Source organism: Panthera pardus, unplaced genomic scaffold, assembly GCF_024362965.1.
Source record: "Panthera pardus isolate Hobbes unplaced genomic scaffold, ASM2436296v1 HiC_scaffold_21, whole genome shotgun sequence".
Taxonomy (NCBI): Eukaryota; Metazoa; Chordata; class Mammalia; order Carnivora; family Felidae; genus Panthera; species Panthera pardus.
This window is the reverse complement of record NW_026526777.1, coordinates 48,204,683-48,218,122: the sequence shown is the minus strand read 5'-3', so window position 1 is coordinate 48,218,122 and position 13,440 is coordinate 48,204,683. Positions and strand designations below refer to the sequence as shown.

Here is a 13,440-nt window from a genome sequence, read left to right as displayed (position 1 = left end):
ATTGGTTATTTAGCTGATGAAGACAAAAAGGCTGAACAGAAGGAATGTACACCAAGCCCTACTTTCAAACCTTAACAATGAAGTTTCTGCCTTTTCTAACTACCATATTGCGTGGGATGCTTGGATGAAACCTTGTTCCAATTTAATGTGGATAATATGCACACTCTTAACAACCTGATGTCCAAGATCAATTGATTTTTCAATTCACAGAGAGGGTCTATACTAATCCTTTCCTGAATGGTAAAATAGTCACAGAGCACATGAAGATTATCACATCTTGCTGGTGAAGGAGTGCTAAGTAGTCCTAGAAAGACAGTGGCTCAAATATACTGACAGATGTTTCATAAATTATTAGCAACAACTGTTTATAATAGAATTTCTGGTTCAGGTGATTATCTTGATTTTCTGACCATGAATTTAAGAGACTAATCTGTTTTAAAAAATTTTTTTAATGTTTATTTATTTTTGAGACAGAGAGCGACAGAGCATGAACAGGGGAGGGGCAGAGAGAGAGGGAGACACAGAATACAGAAGCAGGCTCCAGGCTCTGAGCCATCAGCCCAGAGCCCGACGTGGGGCTCGAACTCACGGACCGCGAGATCATGACCTGAGCTGAAGTCAGACGCTTAACCAGCTGAGCCACCCAGGCACCCCAAGAGACTAATTTGTTTTAGAAAGTGCTAGAAAATACAGCAGGAACGATGTCTATCCCTTCAAAATTTGCTGTTATTGGTTTTTTCTGTATCATTACCTTGCAGCCTTCCTGGAAATCTGATTAAAAGCCACAGGTAGTTACACTTTTTAATACTTGGCTAACATAGAGTAACACAGAGTTATATTAATCTCTCAAATTATCTAAATTGAATTGATGTAATATGTTTAAATGTAGGCTTCTCTGAAGTTGCTTGTATTGATACAAAATCACTTCTTATACAAGTACTCTACCTTCTGCACCACTCCTATATAAACATTACTTAAATCAAATATGAAAATATTTGAAATATGAAAATATGAAATAAATTAAATTATGAAATATGAAAATAAATTAAATATGAAAATAAATTAAATTTAATTAAATTTAAAAATCAATTATGAGGCTTTGAAACATGTACCAGTATATATCTAATTATCATATTAATGTGTATCTAATTGATATATATCTAATTGTCAAATTCTCATAATAATCTTACCAGGTAAAGAGCCAAGATTACACAGATTTGCTCCAATTTCCTCCATCTTCCCTACACGCTATATTTCATTATAAAAATTCATCTTTGAAAGATAATACTGAGATACAGGTCTTTAAAAATACTTAAATGTATTCTTGGGGTGCCTGGGTGGCTCAGTCGGTTGAGTGGCCGACTTCGGCTCAGGTCATGATCTCGCGGTCCGTGAGTTCAAGCCCCGCGTCGGGCTCTGTGCTGACAGCTCAGAGCCTAGAGCCTGCTTCAGATTCTGTGTCTCCCTCTCTCTGACCCTCCCCCGTTCATGTTCTGTCTGTCTCTGTCTCAAAAATAAATAAAACATTAAAAAAAAAATTTTTTTTTTAAATACTTAAATGTATTCTTAATAAAAAGTACTAGGGGGGCGCCTGGGTGGCTCAGTAGGTTGAGCATCCAACTTCGGCTCAGGTCATGATCTCACAGCTCCTGAGTTCGAGCCCTGCATCAGGCTCTGTGCTGACAGCTCAGACCCTGGAGCCTGCTTCAGATTCTGTGTCTCCCTCTCTCTCTGCCCCGCCCCACCCCACTCACATTCTGTCTCTGTCTCTCTCAAAAATAAACAAACAATAAAATTAAAAAAAAAAAAAAAAAGTACTAGGTACCTTATGTGACAATTCACAATTTTTTAAATGTAATCACTTAATCCAGCATTTCTCAACCATGACACTACTGACATCTGGGTCAGCTAATTCTTTGTTTTGGAAAGCTGTCCTGTGCATTGTAGAATGTTTAGCAGCATCCCTGGCCTCTACTCACTGAACATCAGTTCTACTCTATCCTCAGTTGTGACAACCAAAAATGTCTCCAAAGGTTATCAAAAGTCTCATGGAGGGCAAGTTGAGAACCACTGATTTTACCTTTACACAAAACTTTGTATGATACACAAACCTTTGACAAAAGTAGCAACTGAGTCGTATACAAACCCAAGTTTTCAGACTCTGAAGCCAATGTACCCTTCTCTATACCACATCTGCTTCCCCTTCCACAGTAAAGAAAATCCACCCACCCATAACCAACAGTAAAGAAAATATGTGATAGTGTGACCCTGCATACAAACATGTACAAGTGACAGAGTCATAAAACATTTTTACTACAGGTGATGCATTTTTATGTTCGGTCTCCCTTCCCTGTCTACCTTCTCAACTGCTGGTGGCTTCCCAGTGAATTGATTTCACAACCTACAATCGGAAAACTACTATCCAAGGCAATAAAATGAGCCAATCTGTTGTATTAGTGTTCTACTGTGTTTTATAAAGTTTTTCAACATTAAGAGATAGTACAATAAGGTGCTCTAGTTAATCCAAGTCCCATCTAGATGATCTATCTGAATCTTTTCTCAGATTTTGTTGCTCTGCAACAAAAACCCAAACTGAATGATTCCCTAGAGTGGGTTCTACAACGTAAGCATACACGAAAATCACCTGAAGGACAAGCTGGAAAACACAGATTATAGGGCATAATTCTTGAGTTTCTGATTCAGCTGGCCAAGGGTGGGTACCTGAGAATATGCATTTCTGATATCACCCAGAAGTAATATTGATACTAATGGTCTATGAATCAAACTTTCAAACCATTTCCCAGAACTTTCTCAGAACTGGGATAAGGAGAGGCACCCGGATGGCTCAGTCAGTTGAGCGTCCAACTTCAGCTCCGGTCATGATCTCGCAATTCACAGGTCTGAGCCCACATTGGGCTCCGTGCTGACAGCTCAGAGCCTGAAGCCTACTTCAGATTCTGTGTGTGTATGTTTCTCTCTCTCTCTCTCTGTCTGCCCCTCCCCTGCTTGTGCTCTGTCTCTCTCTCTCTCTCTAAAATAAATAAAAACATTAAAAAAAAAAAAAAAAAAGAAACGGGGATAAGGAGATAGGTGAAATTGGTGAAGGCAATTAAGAGTACACCTTCATGGTGAGCACTGAATGTACAGAATTGTTGAATCACTGTTGTACACCTGAAACTAATTTAACACTGTGTATTAATTATGCTGGAATTAAAAAAAAGAAATGGGTATAAGGAGTCATAAACAGAATATTTTAAAAAGAGGATATGATAATCTACATAACCCAACCTAAGATTAATATATTTTTAAATACTGATTTCAAGACTTAAAACTAAATGAATTATGTGTAGGTATGTGTGTGTGTGTGTGTGTGTGTGTGTGTGTGTGTGTGTGTGTGTGTAGTTGATAAATAATGAATATTTAATATGTGCCACACTCTGGGATAACATGCTAAGTCAGTATTTCCTGAACCATGCTCCATCAGAGTAGGTTAAGTAGATGTCATAGGACAAATATTTCTATAGTTAAATAAGATTGGAAAATACTAAATAAAACTAGTTCTACAAGAAATGTCTTATTAGAGCAAGTAATACACTCACGTTCACAGTAGCCCTCCAAAAAGCAGCGACATCACATAGCAGATCTCAGATTTTTCACTGAGCATCTCAAAGACTAGTATTCTAGGGAATGCACGCAGAGATGTGAGTTGAGAGGGGAAAGAAAGGCATGGATATAGCTACATGTTGAGCACTTCATGCACATCAACTGAATCTTCTAATTTCATAATAATCCTGTCAGGTAAATAATGTGTCCAAGATCACAAGGAGACCTGCAGAGTAACCCACATTTAAAACCCAGGTGCTGGTCTGTCTCCAAAGTCCTGTGACACAGTCTTTTAATGAGAAAATAAGAAAAATGACGGGAAAACAAGAAACATTACTTATGAGGTTATAAAAAGGCCCAACAAAAATGGGAGGAGACGCGAAGAAAACAACACACTTAAAACAAAAAAAAAAAAAAAAAAAAAAGGTAAAACTTGAATACTTCACCAAAGAGGTTATATGAATGGCAAACAGGTACGTGAAAAGATGCTCAACGACAACAAACATTAAGGAAATACAAATTACAACCACGAGATACCACTACATGCTTATGAGAATGGCTAATATAAAAAAACACTGACAAGGATGTTGACCAACTGGAACTCCCATACTTTGCTAGGCAGAACACAAAGTGATACAGTCACTGTGGTCAACAGTTCGGCAGTTTCTTATAAAATAAAACACACAATTACCATATGACCCACCAATCCCACTAGTGGGTATCTACCCTGGAGAAATGAAAACTTATAGTCACAAAGACCTGTACAGAAATGTTTACGGCAGGTCTATTTCTAACTGTCCCAAACTGCAAACAACCTAAATGTCCTTCAATAGACGAGCGGATAAACAAACTATGGTACATCCACACAATGGAATACAAGTAGCAATAAAAAAAGAATGAACTATTAATATACACAACAACTTGCATAAGTCTCAAAGATATTATATTCTTAGTTTCCAAGAGAAGCCAGTCTCAAGAAGTTACATGCTGCAGGGGCACCTGGGTGGTTCAGTTGGTTGAATGAGCCGATTTCAGCTCAGGTCATGATCCCAGGGTCATGGGATCGAGCCCCGTGTCGGGCTCTGTGCTGAGAGTGGAGCCTGCCTGGGATTCTCTCTCTTCCTCTCTCTGCCCCTCTCCTGCTTGCACACGCATGTGTGCATGCACACGCTTTCTCTCTCTCAAAATAATTTTTAAAAAGGTGGGGAGAAGATGAGAATACAGAGGGAACGCACAATAAAGTTTGTTGGGATAATGTAATTGCTCTGCTGATTGTGAGCTTACACAAAACTACAGAAGTTAAAATGCATACAACTGTACAAACAAAAAAAAAACAATTTTACTGTATGGTAATTTTAAAAATAAAGAGAAAAAAGGCAAAACATAGGTTGATACACATTTCACACCAGTTAAATGAAAACAATCATAACCATGCCACATATACATTCCCACATGTACAGAACACTAAAATTTAGCAATACCTACAGATAAGAATTTGCAGCTTAAGAACTTAAAATTTCCACACTTATTTTTAGATAAAAATATCCTTTTGTTCATAATCGTGACACAAGTTGAGAGGAAAGGGCCTTCCTAAACACATAAGATTTGTGGAATTTAGAATTCCAAGATCTTTGCATCTTAGCAGAAACACATCATTGCCTATGTTGTTAAGGCAAAAGATAATGAAATATCTCAGGGATGAAAGGAATGTGCCAATCCTCTTTCCCTCGTGGAATTCTCAAAGTCCATGTAGCTGGCACCTGGTACAGTGACTTCAGTGCAAGCTCAGAGCTGACATTCCTAGGAAGGGACTCACAAATAAACCTACATCATTCCTAAAGATCTACAATACAATCCTCTGTAATCCAAGCAGTCAGCTGTTCGAGACTAGAAGTATGCAACAACTGCTCACGCACGCATGCACACAAACACACACACACTTTTCTGTGCACGGAATGTTTATGAATGTGTCTGTGTACCCATAAAGGAACAAAATAACGCAATCCACAAGAAATTCTGAAATGCCTAACTCCAAGTAACTAATACATTGATGAATTACTATTGAAATCTTTACTGAACATCCACTTTGTACCAAGTACTAGTAACAAGCACCAGGAATAGATCAGTAAAGTGGAAAGATGAAATCTGGCTCAGATGTATACACCTCAGAAATCTGGTGCTCACGATCACCTCCAGTTTAAAGACAAGTCATTTTTATATCAACCATCTGAAGCAGGTGAAGTGAATGAGATGAAGACATTCCAAGTAAAGTGTGATTAATGATAATAAGATGCATAGTACATTCTACAAACTGAAAAAAAAGGATTATGGCCCAAGGTTTGTTTTTTTTTGAACGGAGGGGACATGTGCATAAAATGAAGTGCTAAGAAAATTAAAGTAGGAGAGGTAAGCAAGGACCAGATCTTAGAGAAGTTTGAATGCCATGACAAAAAATTCAGATTTATCTTGCTGGCAATTAGAAACCATTGAAGAGTAACAATTTCCAGAGTTTTTCTTTCAGACAAATAGGTGTTTTGAGTTTTCCAGATTATGGGGGAGGGGGAAAATAGTTAAACCAAGGAAATTAAAAAAAACACTACACACACTAGGTCAGAGATAATAAATAGTGCTTCTCTAGCCTCAATAAAACAATATTATCAGAGCACCTAAGGGCTCAAGTCAGTTAAGGGTCCAACTCTTGGTTTCGGCTAAGGTCATGATCTCATGGTTCGTGGGTTCAAGCCCCATGTGGCGCTCCACGCTGTCCATGCAGAGCCTGCTTGGGATATTCTCTTTCTCTATCCCTCTACCCTTCCCTCCCCCTTTAAAAAACCCAAAATACTGTTCTTATTCAAAGAACATCCTGCATAATATTAATAATTGGGATTTGTAACTTTACTATTTACAAATCATTTTAAATTTTATTATTTTTTTGAGAGAGCGTGGGAGGGGCAGAGGAAAAAAGAGAGAGAGAATCTTAAGCAGGCTCCATGCCCAGGCTAAGCCCAACACCCAACGTGGAACCCTGTGTCCAACAGGAAGACCAATATGGGACTCGATCTCACAACCGTGATGAGATCATTACCTGAGCAGAAATCACGAATCGGACGCTTAACTGACTGAGCCACCAGGTGCCCCTACACATTATTTTAAACAAAAATTGCTAACATTCACTGTTTCATAAACTAAAAAATGATGACATAGGTTAATTGAAACATTGCCCTTGTTCTAACATCAAAATTATATATAGATGAGAGAATGTGACCAATGTACTCACTGGCTGAAAATACTTCAAATTAGTTCTTCTATGGCTTACCATCTCTTTCCAGCCCTAACTCCACTCCTTTTGTTTAGGCCATCTTCATTTTTCACGTAGGTCTTTGCAATGGTTTCCTCACTGGTCTCTCCACCTCTGGACTTCTCTAACATCATTATAGTATGCATAAACAACCAAGATGATTTTTTTTTCTTGAGCACAAGAAAATCTGATCACAACATACTCTGTTTAAAAGATTCCAATGATTTCTCCATTGCATTCAAGTTAAAGCCTAATTTCCCTCACATGGCATAAAAGGCTCTTTCACAGTGACTGAGGCCTTACCTCTCCTGCCCATTCTCTTTTTTGATAAACACCTGGCCTCTCACACTATGCTTTGGACATACTCAACTCTAGTTTCACAGATTGTCTCTTATTTTGGCAAATACTATTCCCTTGACCCCAAATATTTTCTGCCCATTGTCCCCACTCCCACTTTGCCTGGCTAACTCCAACTGCTTCAGATCTCAATCCAGTGTCTCGTTCCAGTAAATAACATCCACAGACACAAGAAAAACATCTCATTAAAAAATGCACAAAAGAAGTTGATTATTGTTCCAAATTTTTCAGTTCCTCACTATTATAGAATTATAATGCATATCCTTGGCTAAAGACTTTGCGGTTACCTACCACTGGAATAGGCAAAGTAGATCTCCCTTCCCCACTGATGCTGGGCTTGGTCATGTAACCTTCTCTGCCCAACAGTGTGGGCAGTATGCCAATTTGGAGCTGGGACTTTAATAGCCTTCATGTGTGTTTGTTTCTCACCCTTCTTGTGTTCCTGCTGTCTGCACTAGATGACTGTGGGACATGCAGAGCAGACCTGTGGGCACAGAGCCAAATCTCACTGAACCTAGGCAAGCTCAGCTGGGATCAACAAAATCCCAGCTGACCCAGACACTGATGAGAAGGAAAAAAAGGAAATGCCGTTTTTAAGCTACTGAGATCCAGATTATTTATTACATAGCATTTTTGCAGCAATGACTGATATAATGTATTTCCAACCAAATTTTACTTTTAATTATCAAAATATATACTTACATTGTTTTGTGGTTATGTGCCAGTAGGTTAAAATCCTAAATCAATCATAAAAAGTTTTAAACAGAGAAACTAAAAAGAAAATAATTTCAATTTATGTATCTGTCGTAGGTGAAGAGAACTAGGACATGGTATTTAGGTGGTCAAAATACATTAGGATAAACTTCCATGAGGAAAGTGGAATAGAAACACAAATTCAAAGAACAACAGGAATAATTTCCAACTTTCAGCTGTTAAAAAAGAGCCTGTTTATATACTTCATAAAATAATGCTAATAATGGATAATGGTAATGATGAATCACTACAGTATTTAGATTCCTAGATACATTTTTTAAAATGATGTTTTGCTTTAGGGGCACCTAGGTGGCTCAGTTGGTTGATAATCTGACTCTTGATTTTGGCTCAGATCGTGATCCCAGGGTTGTGGGATCGAGCCCCCCATCAGACTCAGCACTGAGCATGGAGCCTGTTTGGGATTCTCTCACTCCCTCCCTTTACCCCTCTCCCATGCACGTGCTCACTCACATGCTCTCTCTCTCTCTCTCTCTCTCTCTCTCTCTGAAACATAAGTAACTAATAAGTAATAAATAATGATGTTTTATTTTAAAATGTAGCTATTTATAAAATACAAAAAATTATATAATTTGCAATTATTTAAACTTATGATGAAACTGGTTTCTGATATGACCCAAAACACGTGCAAGAGAGCAGCTACTTTCTTTCTCTTGGTGTATAGTTCTATGAATCTTAATACATGTACAAATTCATGTAATCAACACCTGTTTCTATAAGATACAGAACACACACACAAGATACAGAACAATCATCCCCCTCATGCTATCCCTTCATGGCCACATCCTCTTCTCACCTAGATCTTTCATAAGCCTTTGAGGAAATATGTGAACACCAAAGTTTGAAGAAAACCACTATGACACTAACTAGCATGACTTACTACCCCAGTTATGGAGGCTTCAAATTTTTAGCCAAATTCAAGTTCATTTAGTAATACTAATAATGCCCAAAATATCCAATAAACAATAGTAAAATCTACTCTGTGGGCCAAATAATATATTCAAGTCGATCAATCTTGAGCTGGTTAATAAACTCCTTGACTCATAGTTTACTGCAATCAAGACTTAAGTTTCTCCACAACACTCATAGAGGATGATACAGACTAAGTTCATTTCACAGTTAGGAAGTACAACACGTACTTAATTATGCTACACCTTACCTACAATGAAAGAGAAATAAAATTCAGGAAGGAACTCTGTGAAACTTCAAAGAATGAGTTTTCATGTTCATGTTTTCATGTGCCCAGACAAGTCCTGCATAATTTATTCTCTCATTTCTAAAAAAGGAACAATAAAATCATCAGCCTAAGTACCACTGGTCACAAATGCCCCTTATTGATTGCTGTTATTTCCCCAAGAAAAAAATCCCAACAGAGACCACAAACACTTTTCTCCTCACTAAAACCGATCACAGAGTTAAAACTCAAAAGATTTCATGGCAAAGTGAAAAACAAATTCAACTTAAAAATAATAATAGGTAATCTGCATTTTCAAATAGATGAGAATTAAAAGCTGGTATATGCTACACTTCAAGACACGGTTAACTCCTTAACCAGGTCTTATCCTAGAGAAGATGGTGAAGCAGGCCTTGACAGGCAGGTACCCTCCTTTCCCGACCTGTCTTCCCAGCTGCCAAGGACTTTAATTAACCCCTCACGATGTAACTACTCTGTGTGCACATATACATGAATGCACATACAGACTGTCCCAAATCAGTCTTTTTCTATCCAAAGAGCTGAAGTTATTTTATCTCTGATTGGAAGGTAGTAATAGGAGGAAGAGACTAGATTCCACTTATTTTAATAAATAAAGAGCTAAAGGTGTTTACTCCTCTAAGCAAGGTCTGCCAAACAACTGTGCTCTAGAGCCTTAGAATTTAAAGATAATCTATGAAATTTAAAGATAACCTGATAAATAACATTTACAAAGAATAATGGCACTGAATCCCACCCTGCCCAAAAGCTACATAGTAATATTTATGTTTTAACAGGTTACACAGTTAAAAATAAAAGAAATTTCCCCAAAGAATTTTAAGCGTTAACAAGGAGGCAGAAAAACACTGCTGGTTTTCTTCCAATCATGTCATAAAGCATATTCTTTTCCGATTAGACAGACATACAGGCTAGCTGTTTTATTTTCTTTTTATGTTTCTTTATTTTTGAGAAAGAGAGAGAGCACAAGTGGGGGAGTGGCAGAGAGAGAGGGAGGGAGACACAAAATTCGAAGGAGGCTCCCAGTTCTGAGCTGTCAGGACAGAGTCTGAAACAGGGCTCAAACTCACGAACAACTGAGATCATGACCTGGGTTGAAGTCGGACGCTTAACCGATTGAGCCACCCAGGTGCCCTGCTAACTCTGTTTTAACTCTAGCCATATAGCAAACAAATCTCCATTGAAGATACTAAATTAACAGGGTAGACAAATGTCTACCCAGAATATTATGAGGAAATTTGTAGTGTAAAATATGCATATAGCAAGCCCCATTTGGACATTTAGAAACTATTAAAAATCATAAATTATAAAGAAAAGTTTAAGAAAAATTTCCATGTGCATCCTTCCAAAACCATTAGGAAATACTTTGAAAGCATGTTCTAGGAAACAGCTGATATAATTAGAGTAACAAATTTTAAAGCTACAAAAGGCTTTAATGGCTTTTTAGAAATAATAACCCTTTCCTTTGTGCAAAACAAAGAATGAAGGTAAAGAACCTACAGATCAGAGATATGAGATACGTATTAGTTCTATTAGACAGTTTATCATTAAATAATTATATCGATTATTAAATATATCATTGTAACAAATAGGTCTTACCTGGATATCAATCCAAATTAACTGACAAAGAATGACATTTGAACACTAAGTGAATGTGACTACATAAAAGCAAAACAAATAAATGGTTTTTTTTTTTAAGTATAAACTACAATGACGCTCTCAAAAAAAACCCTGAAGCATACTGTTACCTGTGAGAAAAAAAAACGTACTGGCAAACAAGCATTTTTATTACAGTTTCCCCTTATTGTGTGTGTGTATGTGCATCTCAAATTTTATGTGAGGAAAAAAAAAATTCACATTCTGTACAGACTGACCTATGTATATGCCGTAAAAACAGTCGCAGAGCCTCCCTTCACCCCTAACGGTTTCTCTTCCTTTGTTTCCCTCTGACTTTCCCTCTCCCTCCCTGCATGCCCTGGCAACATAGGATTCCCTCCCCTTCTCCTACCTCCTCACCTTGGATCAGGAAAAAGTTTACCCTATCACTATACTTACAGACAGATGAGATGCAAAGCCTTTCCAATACTATAGTTCCTCTTTGATATTGTCTCCGGAAATTTCCACATCCGTATGTACACTTGAAAACTGGTCTGAAATACTTTCATATATGAATATCATTTCATTCAGTCCACAGTGCAGTCTTAAAACCTTCTCTAACTTCATACCCTTCAACTTGTCTACCAGTTCTAAGCAAAAAGGAGAAAGGAGGCTTAGAACCTTCTTAGATTATCCCTGTCATGTTAGTGCCTGAAACTTTTGTTACTCCCTGTGAAATTTCTAGAGCATTTTTTATCTCAGGAAGATGAAAAAGGATAGGAGATGGATTTGTATTGGTTTGTTTTGGGCACAGACTGGCAAAGTTGAAAGCCTACGTGGCCACAGCAGCAAGAAAATGAAGGATGTCAAAGCCAGAGAGAGAAAATAAAGAGGGACAGGATGTGAGTCCAGGCTGCAAGGTGTTCACCTAGCTTCTTGACCCTATTCCCTGGACCCCGCTGAATTGGCCTCCTGTGCCCTGTCCAACTCAGAAGAAGAAAAGCCATCAGCAGTCACTTGAAGCTGGTAGAAACCAGACTTCCACTGCTAAGACTGTTTCACAATAGCAGAAACTTAATAAATATTTGGTGGCGTATTTAGAATATTAACACAGACAAGTGTGAAGCTACCTAAAAGAAATGAATTAGCTATTTGAGGAGTGGGCTAGAATGGCAGGAACTATTCTCCTTAAATGGATGTCCTAAAGGAATAAACAACTAGCTCTTAATTTTAGTCTCCTAGCAGACAGATATGCTAGGAAGTTTTACTACTGTCTGGCATGCCACGGTCTTGTAAGTCCAGTAAGTGGGAATGTGAGCTCATGCCCCAGGCAGTAACAAATACACGCTGACGAAAGGGAATGATGAAGTAAATTAATAAAGGAGATCCCAGGCTACACAAACCCCTACCACAGTCTCTACAATCAAAAGAAGTTATAACAAATTAATCAAGATCAATAATCACTCCTTTTTAATTATATGCATAAGAGTTTTTTAAAATCCTGAGAGTATTCCACTTGGGAAATGAGGGCAAGTATGTGGTAGAGTGAAGCGCTATTCAAAAAAACAGAAGTAATAAGGCTGTTATTAACAGCAGCCAATTTTAATTTTTACTGTTGTTACATGTTCCTGTCCTAAGAAAAATACAAGCAGGTGAGCATTTTTTAGAAGTAAAACTCTGATTTTGATAAGCCAAGCTTAGGAGTCAGCATGCCAATAGAAAAAATAAGCTTTAATTTCACACCATAGCCTAGGCCAGGGGAAGAGAGAGACTAGTAAGGAGATTTCTGTTCCTGACAAGAAGAAAAGGATTGAAAACACTGTAAGAGATTAAAAATCAATCAATCAATCATACAAACAAACAAACAAAAACACTGTAAGAGGAATGAACTCTGGTTGCAAGCCGAGCTGCCACCCTAAGCATCTTGATTATTCCAAAGATGCCCTGAGATCCAACCCAACCCTTCTGGCTTCTGCCAGAGAAGCACAGTTAACAGCCAAATCAAGTTCCAAGAATAGTCATGACATACCATCCCCTTCCAACTACAGTTAACCTCAGGGAGAATGAAGTTCTGGGGCGCCTGGCTGGCTCAGTCAGAAGAGCATGCTGACTTCATCTTGGGGTCGTGAGTTCAAACCCCTTGTTGAGTGCAGAGATTACTTAAGTAAATAAAACTTTAAATTAAAAAAAAAAAAGGAACAAAGGTCTGATACATGCTATAACACAGTGAACCTTGAAAACACTGTGCTAGTGGAATAAACTAAATACACTTATGTGAAATATCTAGAATAGGCAAATTCTTAAAGAAGGAAAGTAGATTAGAGGTAACCAGAGACTGAGGAGAGAGGAATGGGGACACATTTTCTGTTTGAGTTGTTTAAAAAGGTTCGCAAGTAGATAGTGGTGATAGCTGCATTACACTGTAAATGTACTTGATGCCACTGAATTGTACACTCTAAAATGATTAAAATGACAGATTTTATGTTACATAAATGTTCCAACAATACAAAAATGTTTTAGAAGAGTGATCCCATAAAAACTTATCTGCTGCAGGCAGGTAGGTCTGCCATGGAAAAGTCGGCCTACAACAGGAAAAAAAATTATT

General features: G+C 37.8%; 1 protein-coding gene across 4 annotated transcripts in view; it reads right to left on the bottom strand.

Moving 5' to 3' along the window:
* Positions 1-13,440, bottom strand: part of ABL2 (ABL proto-oncogene 2, non-receptor tyrosine kinase) — a 112,700-nt gene that overhangs the window by 52,772 nt on the left and 46,488 nt on the right. The window lies entirely within an intron of this gene.